The 17774-nt window shown below is 34.1% G+C and overlaps 1 protein-coding gene and 1 pseudogene across 1 annotated transcript in view; one reads left to right on the top strand and one right to left on the bottom strand.

Annotated features, from left to right (window-relative positions):
• The window catches only part of KCNH7 (potassium voltage-gated channel subfamily H member 7), a 415423-nt gene that overhangs the window by 227503 nt on the left and 170146 nt on the right, over positions 1 to 17774 (bottom strand). The window lies entirely within an intron of this gene.
• Positions 13289 to 13406, top strand: LOC111739449 (annotated as a pseudogene).

Raw genomic sequence — 17774 nt, 5'->3', positions numbered from 1 at the left:
TCCCTCTATATATAAATTCATATAAATCTATTGCTATTTTTTCTAGATTACTTGTTTTACCTTATGTGTGTGTGATGAAGGAATTACGTGTAAGACAAATACTACTATAGTTAATGGGATATTTTCCTGTTCTATTACAACTCCTATTTGTAGCTATTGCTGGTTACTGTACATTATAAGGATGTTTGTTTTTTTTTAGTAGCAGCAGTGAAGACTATATTTTATGTCATTCAAATTCAATAATCATTTTTAATCACTGACTAAGTGCCCTGGGCCTGTTCAAGGTGTGTGAAAAAATAGGTAAAACAGGAATCTCTTTCTCAAAAGCATGCAGGGTCTGTTAGAATTGGCTGTAATCTTTGTCAGGACTAGGACTAATGACATATAGACAAAGGACAGAAAAATTATTGGTATCTATGCATAATAAATAAAAGTTTTTAGGAAATCACTTTAAAAAGTCAAGGACTATACTATAACCTTCAGTATCCTCACAGCATTTACCATATTATCTTATTCTTAGCAACAACTACGGTAGTAACAGCTACCATTTGCTATCTCTTATGTATCAGGCATTGCAATAAAAACTAAGAATGTCATTAATCCTGTCAACACACTATCAATGGGTTTACTTGTCATTTCACTGATGAGGGAACTAGATTCAGAGGGTTTGAGGAATGTAACCATAGATTCTCTGCATGTACTTGAGAGACCCAGGATTTCAACAGGTCTGTGTGCTTATTGTCTTCTACTGAGCTCTGCTGTAGATAGAGAATTAATGGTTATGAGATAGATAAGTGATGTTTGGTCACTACAAAACAACAAGGGAAAGATTATCTAACCTGAAATATGAGACTACTTTTTTCTTTTGGATTTTTTACTTGATGAAAGATGATAAATTGGGCAGGGGGACAGATAATAGTCGAGTAATATTAAAATAGCAGGTTACATACCCAACACATTCTGTTCTCTTTAATCTTTTGCAAAATGTAGATCCAGACTGTCCTAACATGTGGCTACTTAATTTTACATTTAAATTATTTAAAACCAAATAAAAGTAATAGTGCAGTTCCTCAGTTGCACTGGCCACATTTCAAATGCTTAATAGCTACATGTGGCTAGCAACTACCAAACTGGGCAGTGCCAAAAACTTCCATCACAGAAATCTCTATTGAACAGTGTTGATTTAGCACAACTGTCAGAGGTAATATTCTGCAGTTGCTCTATAATTTCATTTCTTCAGTGATTATTGAAATGCACTGTGTGCCATGACAGCTAGGCACTAGTTTACAAAAATATGTAAGACACAGTCTCTCTTTTATAGTTTCTCAAAATCCAGTGGGCGGGGAGGGGGGGGGAATGCAATGAAATTGTCCTTCTTGGGAATAATAATAAGTATAGTAATAATAATAATAGGTCCAAAAGAAAGAACTGTACTTTTCCTGGTCTCTTTCCCTGCACAGAGGTATAATTGTTGCCTATTCCAGATTGATCTGATGTGCTCTGAGTTATCTGTTGCCTTAACATTCTATGGGTTTAGTCCTGATTTTTGACCTTAAAGTTTTGCAAATCTCAGTGCTGATTTTACATCCGCCCACACAGGCTCAGAAATGCTGCCTTGGCAGCATACATCTGAACCACAATTTCTGCTAATTCTTTTTAGATAATAACTTTGTCGAGAGTGATCTATTTACATCTTCTTTGTCTTTGTTACCTAATGAAAAATAGAAAATCTTGACCTAGAATTCTCCTCATTTCATTTTGTACAAAATAACCACTGATAAAATTATCATCAAAACAGTCTGATTCTTGGCTATATTAGGCATTTGAAGTTTCTCACTTGTGAAAAGCTGCTGGAAAACCCTGTTGTCCTCTTGCTATGAGAGGGAAAGATTGACTTCATTGCGAGTTTTTACTCAAAGCCAGAAGGGCTTTTGGAAACATCTTGCTGCCATAAAAAGCTATCAAATATGCCTCCTATGTGGGCTTTCTCTTTAGCCATAGATTATAACAGTAATTATGTTTTTCACTTTTAAAAATACAGCAAAAACTCACTTCACTTTTGCTGAAAGATCTATAGCTATTTTATCAGAGCTATCTTTTCGTATCTATTTTTATTTTGGTATTTTAAAATCTATGCATAAAGGGCCCCCTTTCCAGATTGATGTTTAGTAGTATATGTTTAGCACATTTTTCTACTTGACAACAAGAACATTTTAAAGGGCAGCATTATTTCATGATGATAACCTAAATTTAGCATTATCAAATACTGGGTAAAACAGAATCTGAGCCAAAGACAAAAACAAAGAACTGATTAAATGTATCGAAAGCATTCATCTTCCTCTGAGGAAAGATTTTTCACTGTATGTTGTCTAGCTTTTACCTGAATTATTTTGTTTGTAGGACATTCATAACAGCCATTGCCAAGTGCTGTCAACCAAAGAGCCAATATCATGTTGATTGCTGCTTCCTGCTAGTTGTTGGACCCTCATCATGTTTCCTGATCCTTGAAAAATTAGCCTTGGCTGGTTTCTCATATTCTTTTTTTCTCATTTTCTAGATAAACATTTTCTCTCTTGTTTTCAGGCCTGGATGATTTAGGCTTCAGTATTTTAATGCCACACAAATGATTGAACATTAAAATTCACTGACATGAATTTTAATTCATCATCATATATTACAAATGTCACATCACATAGTGCATTTTTTAATAAACTGACCATTGTCAGTTGCTTTTTAATTTTTTTCTTCATATAAATGGAAACAATATATTCAATTGAGATGAATAGAACCAAACAATCCCACAAATTCCTTGAGGGCAAGAAACAAAGCTAACTCATTCTATTTTCCTCCAGTGGCCCAGTCTTGCACTGTGCTTCGTTAGGTCAGCCTGACATAGACTACTGAGTAACAGAGCTTGTCTCTGTCATTTGCAATTTAACTCTCAACCCTCAACATTTTCCCAAACGATTCCTCCACCTAATCTACAATCATCTGGCTGCCCTTCACCTTCCCCTCCATTCTTCTTAATTCTAGAATCTTATAGGAAGGGCCTCATTTTAGGGACTTAATCAGGAGGACTTGACATTGGGACTTTCTTCCTTCTTTATTCCTCACACTTTGCTTACATAAAAATGCACTTCCTCTGCGCCTTCTGTTCTGGTCTCTGGCCACCAATGGTGTTATTTTCCATGCTAATGGTCAGGAGAACTCTCATCCTTATGGTTTTTTTTTTTTTTTTTTTTGAACACTGCCCACATGTATGGCCTCTCTCTTTACCATTTAATCCTTTCTTTATGTTACCTGGTCCCTTGTCTTGGAGCCTGTGGCATGAGGGATTTATGTCCCTTATTGCTTGCCAGGTAAGTATTTGCTTTGTAGACTATCCCTTGGATAATCTTACATTAGTGGAAGAAACATATTGGATAGTTATAATTGTCTAAACATCTAAACCTTATTTTCTAATTTATTTGGTGAACTAGAAAGCTGATGTGTTAATTTTCATCTGATCTTGAAGGAAAAGAAATGATTGTAAATTATTGGCTCCTTCAGACTCAAATATTAATATTAGTTTACATATAAGTTGATTTTTATAGAAGTTCTAGTGTGTCATCTCTTAGTGCTTATATCTGCAGTTTTTGATGATCCCATATGAAAACACAATTCAAAGGAGTTACTGTCATGGAGGGGATTCTGATTCAAAGGCAGGCTTGTGGGAGAGCATTTTTGAAATAGGATGCCTCTCTCAAATCTTATGATTCAAATATAACCACACTTTATCTCTAGGTATGATATTGAAGGATTAAATTTGGATTCTGCTTTTTACTAGTACCTTTGTGAAAAGATTTGTACTCAAACATAATTTGAATATTTTCTACTGATTTCGAGTCCATTTTTCAAATGTTGATTTGAAATGAGGTCATTAAATGAGGTCATCTTATGTACATTGCTATTTGGAGTGCTTCTAACAGTACAGTAATGACTTGAGCATATAGCAAAATAGGTTCTTGAATTTGAAAGTAGAAGAGCAGTTTGCTAGTACTGTACTGAATCTTGGTGGTAGACAAGGTGTACATCATTAATTCTGAGGAGTTTCTGAATAAAGCATAAAGAAAAGCATGGATTTTAGAAGTAACCAGAGTTCAAGACCACAAAAGCAAAGTCAAGGAAGAATTATTAAATATATTTGATGAGTATCAGTAATGTGTACTAGAAAAGTGGAGTTACTCCCAAAGAATATGAAGTCGCTGCAAGTGAACATTCACTCTCTGGATGGCAGAGATCTTGAAATATTGTGTTTGTATTCATGGAGTTTGAGATGTAGGAGTATACTCTGCGATCTATGAGTATAAATTAATATATTATTGAAAAGGGCAGTTCTGAATGTGAAGGGGCCAACCAAAGTAGGGGTCCTGGAGTAGGTAGGTTTAGGTCAAGGATTAAAGAGAAAATGGGGATTCACTGGTAAACTCTAAGCTGTTTTTAATAGATTTCCACATGTATAGTACATTTATTGTCCATTTGAATCAGGTTTTCTCAATTGGGTCAGATAATTATTTGTCATAGGGACTGTCCTGTGCATTGTTAAATGTTTAGCAGCATCCTTGGCCTTTATCTACTAGACATCAACAGCACCTCCCCCTCTCAGTTCAGCAAACAAAAAATGTCTCCAGACATCACCAAATGTCCCTTGGGGTCAGGGTAAGATCATTCCCCCCACCCCCATTGAGAATTACTGATCTGACTACATTATTATACGAAAATCTTTCACTTTACACTTGTGATCTAATAGTAATGGTTTAAATAGCTAAAATTTAAATTCTTACCATGTGTTAAGTATTTTGCCAATGTTAGCTCATTCAGTTTTCACAACTCTGTGAGAAACATAGGTGCTTTTATTATCAAGTTTTTAAAATATTGATTTCCAATTCATGTAATGAATAAATAAAATATACCATTTTACAGAAGAATACACTAAGGCATAGAGGGGTTATAAAACTTACTCAAGGCAATATTAGTAGGAAGGGAAAGAGCATGAAATATAACCTAGTTCTGACCGATCTCAAAGAGCATGAATGCAAGCACTACATTTCAAGATCTTTCATTATGGCTTTTACTTGACCTTTAAGGAAAATAAATAAACAAACATAAAAAAAAAACTGAAATAAAAGCTAACCATAATGCTAAGATCTATATATCAGAGAGTCTAAAAGACTGAGCAATTTCCCTCTAAGATCAGGAACAAGGCAAAAACGTGCACTCACACAATCGTTATTTAACATAATGCTGGAAATTCTAGCCAGTGCGATAAGGCAAGAAAAGGTAATAAAAGTCATCCATGTTGGAAAGCAAAAAATAAAACTATCTCTATTAGTAGATGACATAATTGTCTACATAGAAAATCCCAAGGGACCTGCAAAAAAACCCCTTCAACTGATAAGTGAGTTCAGAAATATCATAAATTACAAGATAAACATACAAAAATTAATTATACATTTATATACTAACAACAAACAAAATTAAAAATACAATGCCATTTCCTATCGCCCTTACCCCCAAATGAAATACTTAAGTGTAAACATAAATCTAACATGTATAGAAATTGTATGCTGGAAACTACACCATGCTGACAAAAGAAACCAAAGAAGATTTATAACTATAACTATAATTATATATTTATACAAATTTACAAATATTTATAAATAAATGGAGAGACCTAAATATGTATGGATTGAAGACTTAATAGTAAAGATTTCAATTCTCTCCAAATTAGTATATATGTTTAACACAATTCTTAGTAAAATCCTAGCAAGATTTTTAAGTAAATATAAACAAAATTTTGAAAAATTTAAATAAAAGGGCAAAGAAAATAGAATAGTTATGTAATGATGTACGATATTAGTGGAGGCCCAAATGAATAAATCAACAGAACAGGGAACCCAGAAATAGACCCACACGAATATGCCTTAAATATTTTTTTCACAAAAGTACAGAAGTAAAATTCAGTAGAGGAAAGGTAACATTTTCAACCAATGGAGCTGGAGTAATTGGACATCCCATCTATAGGCAAAAAACCAACAAACCAACCAAGCAAACAAAAAATCTCAATCTAAATCTTGCATTTTATATAAAAATTAATTTGCAATGTATCTTAAGTCTAAAATATAAGGCTTAAGCACAAAATGTTAGAAAAAAATCAAAGAAAATCTTTGAGATTTTAGACTAGGCAAAGAGTTCTTAGATTTGACACCACGATCATGACCCATCAAAAGAAAAAATTGATATTTAGTCTTCATTAAAAACTAAAAACCTTTAATAAAAAGAGAAGCTATGAAGTAGGAGAAAATATTTTTAAAACATGACCAACAAAGGACTCGTATCTACTATATTTAAAGAACTCTCACAGATCGACAGTAAAAGAAATGAACGTTTGAATTAGAAAACAGAAAAAAGACATGAAGAGACACTTCACTGAAGAAGATATACTGATGATAACTAATCACATGAAAATATGCTCAATCTTATTGATCATTAGGGAAATATAAGTTAAAACCACAATAATATCACTATACATCTATTAAAATGGCTAAAATAAAACATACTGACAAAACCAAATGCTAGTGAGGATTTAGAGAAACTGAATCACTCATACATTGTTGGTGGGAATGTAAAATGATATAGCCACTTTGTAAAGTAGTTTGACAGTTTCTTAAAATACAAACATGCAACTACCATTGATAAAGTAATTGCGTTCCTGGGAATTTATTGCAGAGAAATGAAGACTTATGTTAACACAAAGCCTATACATGAATATTTATAGTAGCTTTATTCATAGCCAAATCAGGAGGAGAATGGTGTGACAAACTGTGGTACATCCGTACCATGGAATACTAGTCAGCAATAAAAGAACTATCAATACATGCACAGCCCTGGATAAATGCCCAGGAAATTATGCCGAGTAAAAAACGTTAATACCAAAAGGAAATATACTGTATTATTCTACTTATACAACATTATTGAAATGACAATATTATAAAAATGGAGAAGAGAGGTTGTCAGGGATAAAAGGAAGTATTGGGAAAAGTGGGAAGTAGAAGTGATCATAAGGCCAGCCTAAGAGATTTTAGTTGTGATGGAAATATTTTCTATCTTGACTCTACTAATGATAATATCCTGGTTGCTATATTACAGTTTTGCAAGATGTTACCATTGGAGGAAATTAGAGAAAGGGTATATGAAATCTCTTTGTATTATTTCTTATAACTTTATTTCTTATAATTACCTCGGAATAAAAAAATTAAAAATATGACAGAAAAAATATCAGAAAGTCTGGAATATCTAGATATGTTTAATAATTGGAACTCCTTAAATGTATTTTTTAACCATTTTAGTTTCAGTGAAGCCCATGTGGTCATTTTCTTTTATTTCCTCATTAAGAAGGACAATGATGTGGCCATGCAGAGTACATCTTTCAAGTGGAACTAAATACTCTTGAACGCAATAAGTGTCAATAGGTAGCTATTAAGTATAGTAGAAGAGAGGGTGGTGCCTTGATTAAATCACTGCCTCAAGCCCTACCCATCCTTATAACAAACCTGTTAAAGTTTTCTGAATAGTCACTCCACAGTGATGGCTCTTGCCTAGACTCTAAAAGCACTCATTTGTACACACAAATGAGCTAGTATATTAATCATAGCAATTAAGATATATTGACTACCCCTGTATGTAAAACATAGAGCTAGAACACAGTATCTTTTGCATTGTTATCTTATCATTTGATTTTTATTCTATTTAATTTTCTTTTGCATATGAGTTTTTTAACAAATACATTTTAAGGCCCTTATAGGTAAGTCTTGTCTCTGAATCTTGTCTGTGTATTAATTATGACCCTTTGCAATGTCTTATGTACAGTAGGCATACAATATATATTTTTGAATTATGTTATTAACTGAAAGATTTCCAACTTAGCTATTTACAGTGCTTTCTCAAGAAAAGGCACAACGTACATTGTGGGTTCTCGAAGGGGTGTATTATTGTCAATATTTGAAATATTATAGAAGGATCATTCTACTGCCAGAATGTTTCTTTCAATTTGTATTACACTCTGGTGCCTGGTAGGAACATGGCAGCAGAAACACCTAGACCGCCTATAAGTGTTTGCTGGGTTCCAAAGATGTGCTTTAGGGCTGTGGTGATACTTGCTTAACTTAAAATTCACAACAGCACGCAACTGTTTTCTTGCTGTTCTCGTAGAATGGAGAGTAAATAAGCAGGAGGCTGGAGTAGCACTAAATCACTGGAAAATCACTGTATAACAACGCACCAGAGATTTCAATATGTGTTTACTGTTATGCTGAAACAATTTAACAAGGCAAAGCAAATTATGGGCATCTAGGAAAGTGTCAGATGAAAGAATGGTTATGGTTTGAGAATTAAAAAAAATACTTTGCGAGTGCAATGAAAGAAAAAAAATATTTATTCAGTTAAAACTTGAAACTGTACACAGCCCTAGCTATTATTGACAGAAACCCCCGAGTTATTGGAATTTCTTCCTTTGAAATTTTTAATGACTCTAAGAACTGCCTTCCCAGTGTTTTAATGGTGATTTTTATCAAATAATGCTAAACCAGCTTACCTTCCAAATTTATTGTATTAATCAGGGCAGCCGGCTGGCTCAGAGCATCCCTAATTGATGATCATTCAGAATATTAATTTTTAGACACTGCACTGAATAATTTATCAGAGCTTAATTGAAAAAAAAAAGTCCCAGAATATATTTTTTCACCTTAATTACATCTTAAATATTGGTGTAAATTTTACAAAAAAATATATGTGAGATTTTATAGTTAAAATTTATTTACATATGGAAAACAATAAAATAAATTTAATTATTTATAGAAAAATGAGTAACAAAGCAGATTGACAAACTATTTGATAAGATTTGTCTGGACCTTTAAAAATAGTGGCTCTGGCTCTCAGAGGATTAGGGAGACATAATAATGAAAAGTTCTAAATAGTTCTGTGGGCAGATAGTGTGGTTCCTGAGTTTATGAGCTTGAAGTCATCACCATACTGCTCTCTTTCTGCTTACTACTTTTTTACTGTATGTTTTTTTTTTCTTTGTCTGCATCTCTTTCTCCCCACTAATCTGTCTAAAGTTCTTTTAGGTAACTTCAGGAAAATAGGCTTGAAAAAATGCAAGGCATCTAAGCTACTTACCATGACTAACTCAGTGTTAACAAACGGTCTTTTGCTCCAAAAGGAAACCTTACCAAATAAGAAGTCATTTTATATGAGATGAAATTGGTAATGGTGTATCCTTTTCATATGTTAAAATGTTTTTTTTTTTTTAATTATTAAAGTTGTCCATGTAAATAAAATCGTTAACAATGACTAATGATTCCAGAACAATATCCGGTAACTTTATACATTGGTTCTATTCTTTTTTCAGCCAGAAAGTTCCCTTGGTTTTTATGACAATATATCCAGAATTTTCTCATCAAAATGGTGAGCTAAGCTATCTTGCCTGAGTATGACCAAAAAGGCAGTTCAATGGTTTGAAATCAAACCAATATTAGGGTTTATCCAAAGCGCAAATACAGGATTTAATCTATCAATATCTCTATAATAAATGGGCATTCATTCAATAATTACTTACATTTAAGCAAAGTCATAATTTAGAACAAATTACTTTTTGTGTGTGTTAATGTGTTATGTACCCAGAAGAAGGAACCACTTTGCTTTGGATTTCTAAATGAACTGACATGAACTGCTTTCCTTAGGGTCCTATTTCTTCTTTTATTATTTTAATTTTTCTTTGAAAACTTTGAAACATCTTTACAGCAAATGCTAAAAATGTGTTGCTTTACTCAGTGCGTTGCATTACTAAAGCTCAAATACTGCAAATATAGTTATCTATTTCACTGTAATTTCTTTCTTGACCCTAAAAAATAACAATCTTAGAAAAACAAATTAGTTCTTATATGTATATTTTAATTTCTAAAAATCATTACCACTTTGCCTACTCATATTTAACTTGTGGTCTCTACACTTAGTAAAATATTTCTGCTCTGTTTTAGCAAACCAATCTATGTTTCAGAAGATTTATTTTAATAAGAATCTCTATGGCATTACTATGTATTGCCTCTGTTTGATTGAGTTATAGTTAGTAAACTATTTTTATAATCTGTATTTTGTTTGTTTGTTTGTTTGATTCCACCATGGAACAGGGGAATAACTCCCTGTGGTTGAGGTCATTTGCAATTTTAAGGAGCATGTGCTGCATATTATCTCTGTGACTGCTAAACTTAAAGAAGACATTGCTCTTTTCAGATGTGTGAAATCTTAGAAAACTGTATCAAGATTTTATGAGGCTGTAGCCATGCACATTTCTCACCTAGTCTCCTAGAGAGTGGTTTCCCATGCAAAAGAGGCTAAGTCAATTTGTATGCTTTTATTATGCATTGAACATGGGTGGAATGTATAACAGTATTCCTTGCTTTCAGTCTTCTGTCCTCCCAAATGAGGTCACACTAGGAGTTTCTGGTAATACCTAGAGAATATATATTTTCCTGGGACATTTATTACATTATGCCCAATGAGAGAATTTGAACTTCCTGTATGGCACATCTCTTTGCATGTTAATGAGCCAATGACAGTTATTTACTCCTCTAAATCTAGAAAGACATAAATGAATAGTTTCTAAATACCATGAAACTTTTAGGGGTTTTATAAAAACTATGCATGCGGTATGGTGAAGGTAGACAAGGATTAATTTTGTCAGCTCAATGTATACAACAAAACATGCATCATTAAATACAGAGGGGCTTCAATCGTGGCTTTTCAGAGTCAAGAGGCTGCTGGTCTCAAGTGAAAAAGATGGAGAACCTCAGTCTATGTGTCTATTTGATGCACATGGCACTGTGTGAATTAGTTAAGTAGGTCCTGGCCCAATCTACTGAGAGAATTACAGCTTCTTGACTTAGTTCTAGTCTCCTTAACTCCCTCTGGGACTCTGACAAGTGTGTGCATGTATTTGTGTGTGTGTGCGCGTGTGTGTAATTGAGTGTGTTTGGGGCATATTTATACATAATGCATACAGTAAAACGTAACTCTTATCACATATAAGGCTTTCATACTATGATGATTTTCTTTTTAAACCTATGAGGGGTCATTCCTAAATTTGTGTTGCTACAATGTACAAATTCTTCATATCGATATCCTTTCCCATGGTTTATGGTACATAAGATGATAAGCTCCTAAGGAACAAGCTCCTAAGGAACAAGAACTGTGTTATATATCTTGACATGCTTTTCGCTAACTTGTAGTAGACATTAAATAAACAGTGCTGAATCAATGATGTTTATAACGAGTGGTAAATAATACAGTTTAAAATATAAGATCTGGACTCAAATTCCAGATAGCATATTATTAGCTCATACTAAGTGCTACTAATAAATTATCTATTATAAACTTGCATTTTTCCCATTAACTAAACTTTAACACATCATGTTAAGTCCACAGAGATCTAGTTTAATATATTTCAAACTTTATTGCTACTTCCTCTTACACCTATTCACATTCAAAACACACACATCTTTATGCTTTTGCTTATGCTTTTTCTCAGCCTAGAACATGCTTTCTCTCCAATTCATAACTTAAAATTCTCAGTCATACTTTAAGTCAGGGGTCAGTAAACTACTGCCTACAGCCAAATGTATTTTTTGTCCAGTCCACAAGCTGGACATTACATTTTAAATAGCTGCATTTTAAATGGTCATATAAGTATCTATATAATATCTTTGATTTTGCCTCTTGGCCTACAGAGCCTTAAATATTTACTAACTAACCCTTTTCAGGAAAAGTTTACTGACCCCTGCATTAGGTCCAGTTTAAATGCCATCTTCTCCATGAAACCTACCCAAATTCTTCTGGGTAGGGAAAAAAAAGTCTTATTTTAAGTTTCTTCAATAGGTTGCTCATAATTTTATTAAGCTGTTATTTCACATTGCTTTGTTTTTCTCTACGTATGAAATGCTTAAGCATGTTTCTCTGGGCTTTGGCAGGATATGGTTTTCACATGTTATTCTTGTCAAGGAACAATTAACAGCAACCATTTGAATATCATAACTATTAATTTATAAATGTTAGTAAGTGACAGGTTGAGACGAGTGTTTTTGAAATCTCTATGCATACCTCACATTTTTTTTATACAATGTTGCTAAAACTAAGCCAATAATTCAGTATATACTATTAATATGCTTTACATATTTTGAATGTAATATTGTATAACTGTAAGAAATATCTGTATTTGTAAATAATTATTTAATGATTTTGTATGCTTTTGAGAAGATGTAAATCCTAAAGTTAATAGTTTTAAAAGTATAAAAATAGCTGAATCATTTGAAAGAACTTTGAGAAATCACATAAAGTATGCTAACAATATATTAGAAGCAATTGAAATATAAAATGACCCTGAAACCTCATGACAGGATGGTGAATATAGATGAAAATACTGAAGATGCAGTAAGCTAGTTCATGAGAACAGTGAGACTCCTTAATATTGATCAGATACAAATACTGGCTGTCAATAACAAATTCTAATCGATATGGAAAGCTATAATATGGAAAATAATGTTACAAGTAAAATATGTTGGAACCTAGCGTTGTACACATTTAGTAAATATATAAAATTCTGTAATGACAGAAAGATTTGATTTGGCTTGCTGTCTCAGATATCTACCCCGCTGTGTAAAGATGCTTATAGGAGATACACTCAAAACAAAAACCCAAAGAGAATCTAAGTAAGAGAGGAATTAAGATATAGCATTTCTATCTGTGGCATCAATACTCATTCGCTGCCTAGAAATGGTCCATATTAGTTTTTAAAACAAAGCTAGATGAAGAGAATGTATTACTATTTTATTAATAACTATAAGACTCACTGCAATATTTATTATTAGAGGGTCAGTAAATATTATAATTATTTGCTAGGCTGTCTTCCCTGCTTGATTTTGAGATTTTCTTGGACAGATAGTAGGTATTATTTAACTCTATATCCTGTCTATATCATCTTTGCATAGTGTAGGTACTTAATAAGCATTTTTTAAATGAATGAACATCTAAAAAACAAATTAATAAATTTTGTATGAACATCTTACCACCCTCATTCTCAAACTGAGGTATGCAAGTCCTATAGTTACATGACAGTAACTAGGGCAAAAGAAGTTACATGGTGCTTCTTTCCGAGGCTTCTATTTTGATTAAAAAATTGATTAAAAGAGCACTTAAAGTCTATGGCCATGTCACCCTGAGCGTATCAATCCCATCTGATCTCGGAAGCTCAGCAGGGTCGGGCCTGGTTAGTACTTGGATGGGAGACCACCTACGAATATCAGGTACTGTAGGCATTAAAAAAAAAAAAGAACATAGAAATAATATGATGCAGTAAAGTATAAAATTCACATTAATTTAAATTGCATTAAGTTGAAAACAAAACTTCCAAGAAATGCATAGCTTATGTAAGGGACTTTTATCAATTACATTACAAAGATATATTTTCACTGTTCTCTGCCATTAGAAATATTGCAATGGGAAACTTAGATTTTTAACATAAGTTATGGGAGAGAAGAGAAATAGAGAGAGATCAAACAATTTTTTGGTTTTTCTGAATTCTGAAATGTAAAGTCCAAATAGAGCTACATGTGATATGTAGTTTAGAACTCTGGGGTTTTAAATTTGCCATAGCAGCATCAAAACAGCCATTGGTCCTGAGATCAGAAGTTCAGAATCCTTGCATGTTAATTTAAAACCCAGCCCTTACTAGTTATATTGACATCTTTGAGCCTTGTAAACACTAATGGACAAGTTTATTTTAATTAATTAAGTAATTAAGTAACAAATGGATGATATAAAGTGTTTAAGAGATTGGGTGTCAGGCATAACTAGTTCATGTCCTCTCTTTGTCACTAATAGCAAATTATTTTCTATACACTTTATTTTTCCTCATTTGTGAAATGGGTTTAATAATAATATATAATTCAAAACATTGTAAGAAATAGAAGAGATAATACATGAAAAGGACAGCATGGCGCCTGACATAAAGTAAGTACTTAATTAATGTATTTATTAGCATTAAAAAAGTCCTTGATGAGGAAAGAGTAGTCATTTGTAAATAATCTGCTAATAAGTATTGGCATCTTCTTTAAAAATGTATGGTTTCCTTATAGCAGCAGTGTTTTCACATAAAGTTAATGAATGCTTAACAGGCTTCAAGATGCTTCCAGCTAATGTCTGACCTACTTATTAGGAAGGAAGCTTCAATAATCTGGCCCTCACAAAGGCTCTGTTTTCCTGGACTGAGGAAATTGCATAATTGCTACTTTATTCCTTGCTATAGAATGATTTCAATTATATTAAAGTACTACAATTCTTAAAGTAGTTAATTGGTTGCTGTTCCTAAATTTATCCTTTATAGCTCATTGCAAATGTCTCAAATGCCCAGAAAAAAATATAATAAATGAATTTTATAAATGTTCTTACAATGTAGATATTATCATTAATAATCAGAATTTAGAATATCTGAGATCAGCTTTAAAGAAATTCTACAAAATGAATTTTCTGTCAAGATGGCAGAGTAGGTAAACACTGTGCTTGCTTCCTCTCACAACCACATCAAAATTACAACTAAACTATGGAAAAACCATCGTCTGAGAATTGTCTGAAGTCTAGCTGAACAGAAGTCCTACAACTAAGGACATGCAGAAGAAGCCACCTCAAGACTGGTAGGAGGGGTAAAGAGGCTGAGCAGGCAGGTAAAACACCCATGTGTAGCAGTTAAAAATTGGGAAGGATATCTCAGCTGCAGAGGTACCCCAGAAAAGTGAGGAATCTCAGCCCCGGAACAAGCTCCCCAGCCCAGGGTTCCAGTGCTAGGAAGAAAAGTTTCCACAACTCCTGGCTGTGAAAACTAGCAGAGATTGTGGCTGAGTGAGATAGAGAGCTGCTGGAGTCCCAGGCGTTCCTCTTAAAGGGCCTGTGAGTGGACTTACTTGCTAATGGATTCACTCACTTTAAGCTCCAGCATCAGGGCAGTAGCTCAAAAGGTACCAGGGACATACAAGGAGGAACTGAATTGTCTGGATTCAGGATGAGGGATAGAGGGGCAGCATTCTCCCAGACGGAAGTGCTGGCAGAGGGCATTATTTCTTTGTCGAGCCCTCCACCCACCCAGCATGCAGACTCAGGTGGCAGATATATCTGTCTCCATCAACCTGGCTAACGCTAGTCACTCTACCCTGATGATTCCCTGAGACCCCACCCCGTCCAACTTGTGGGCCCACCCAAGCCATTTCCAGTGGCTTTTCAATACAAACAGCCTGTCTTGGTTCATGCAATGGGATTTCCTAAAGTCTCTCAAAGGTTCACAAAACCCACATAAACAGCATCTGGTCTTAGATTGCCCAGTACCTCTTGCTGAGCAGCCTCAAGCCTGGCACTAGTGGCAGCTGGCCTTGGTTTGAGGTTTGGCCTCTCAGGGCACCTCCAAACCCAGTGTGGGTAGTACGCATCTAGGGAATGTTTGGTGGTTTATGTCAGGTGGCCCTTGGCAGGGCTTAAGCTGCAGCTGAACTTGGCCTGTGGTGGGACCCCTCCCAGGAGAAGGCCCTGGGGCTAGCACACACAGTGGCTAGCTTTGAGCCATAGTACCACCTAGGACTGCATCCAAGAAGAACACATGCAAAGGGCAGATTGGGCAGACACCAGAGAAATGCTAAGTAAATCCTGCTCCATAGGCTCAGCCCCTGCACAACAGCACTTCTGCTGTAGCCATTTCCTCCTATTGACATGCAGACAGCAACCAGAGCTCAAATATAAGAGGGCACACAGACCCATAGAAGGCCACACCTGAAACTCCCAGCTCAGGTGACCAGGGAGACTGCACTACTGAGTAGGACACTTACTACCTAAGGACACTCTACTAAGAACAAGAGACATAGCAGCCCTATCTATTACATAGAAACAAAAACAGAGAGGCAGTCAAAATGGGGAGAGAAAGAAACATGTCCCAGTGAAAGAACTGAGCAAAGCTTCAGAAAAAGAACTAAACAAAATGGAGACAAGCACTCTACCAGACGCCGGTTATAAGGATGCTCAATAAACTTAGGGGAAGAATAGATAAACTTAGTGAAAACTTTAACGAAGAGATAAAAAAACATAAAAATGGAGATAGAAAACATAAAAAGAAAATCATAATTGAGGAATACAATGACTAAAATGAAGAATACATTAGAGGGAATCAACAGTAGATTAGATCAAGCAGAGGATCAAATCAGAGATTTAGAGGATAAGGTATCAGAAAACACCCACTCAGAACAGCAATTAAAAAAAAAAATTAACAAAATGGGAATAGTTTAAGGGGCCTCTGGGTCAACATCAAGCATACCAACATTCCCATCATAGCAGTACCAGAAGGAGAGAGCAAGGAATTGAAAATCTATAAGAAATAATGACAAAAAACTTCCCTAACCTGGTAAAGGAAATAGACATAGAAGCTCAGGAAATGCAGAGTCCCAAACAAGATTAATCCAAAGAGGCCCTCATCAAGATACATCATAATTAAAATGCCGAAGGTTAAAGACAAAGAGGGAATCTTAAAAGTAGCAAGAGAAAAAAATTAGTTACCTACAAGGGAGCTCCCATAAGACTGTCAGTTGATTTCTCAACAGAAACTTTTCAGGCCAGAAGGGATTGGCATGAAATATTCAAAGTGATGAAAAGTAAGGACTTACAATCAAAATTACTTTACCAGCAAAGCTATCATTTAGATTTGAAGGACAGGGTAAGAGCTTCCCAGACAAGAAAAAGCTAAAAGAGTTCATCAACACCAAACCAGTATTATAAGAAATATTAGAGAGACTTCATTAAGAAGAGGAAAAAATATTAAAAATATGAATAATAAAATGGCAATAAGTATATATCATCAACAACCACTTTAAATGTAAATGAATTAAATGTTTTAATCAAAAGATAGTGTGGCTGAATGGATAAGAAAACAAGACCCTTACATATGCTGCCTACCACAGACACTTCAGATTGAAATATACACACAGACTGAAAGTAAAGGGATGGAAAAAGATATTTCATAAAAATATAAACAAACAAACAAACGAAAATCTGGGATAGCAATATTTATACCAGACAAAATAGACTTTAAAACAAAGGTTATATGAAGTGATCAAAAAAAAAGGTCCTAGTAATCCCACCTCTGCATATTATAACAAAGAAACACAAAACATTACTTCAAAAGGACATGTAAATCCATATGTTATTGCAGCATTATTTACAATAGCCAAGATATGGAGGCAACCTAGGAGTCCATCAATGGATGAATGGATAAAGAAGAAGTAGTACATATATACAATGGAATATTATTCATTAATAAAAACGAATGACATCTTACCATCTATAACAACATGGATGGACCTAGAAGATACTGTGCTGAGTGAAGTAAATTAGACAGAGAAAGACAAATGTCATATGATTTCTCTTATATGCAGAATCTAACGATCAACATAAACAAACAAACAAAACAGAAACAAACTCATAGATACAGAGAACATTTTGATGTTTGCCAGCTGGGAAGGGGGTTGAAGGTTGGGTAAAAAGGGGAAGGGATTAAGGAGTACAAATTGATATTACAAAATAATCATGGGGATTAAAGTATAGCATAAGGAATATAGTCAATAATAATGTAATAACTGTGTATGGTATCAGAT

Source organism: Pteropus vampyrus, unplaced genomic scaffold (genome assembly GCF_000151845.1).
Source record: "Pteropus vampyrus isolate Shadow unplaced genomic scaffold, Pvam_2.0 Scaffold2, whole genome shotgun sequence".
NCBI lineage: Eukaryota > Metazoa > Chordata > Mammalia > Chiroptera > Pteropodidae > Pteropus > Pteropus vampyrus.
This window is presented reverse-complemented; position numbering and strand designations above follow the sequence as displayed.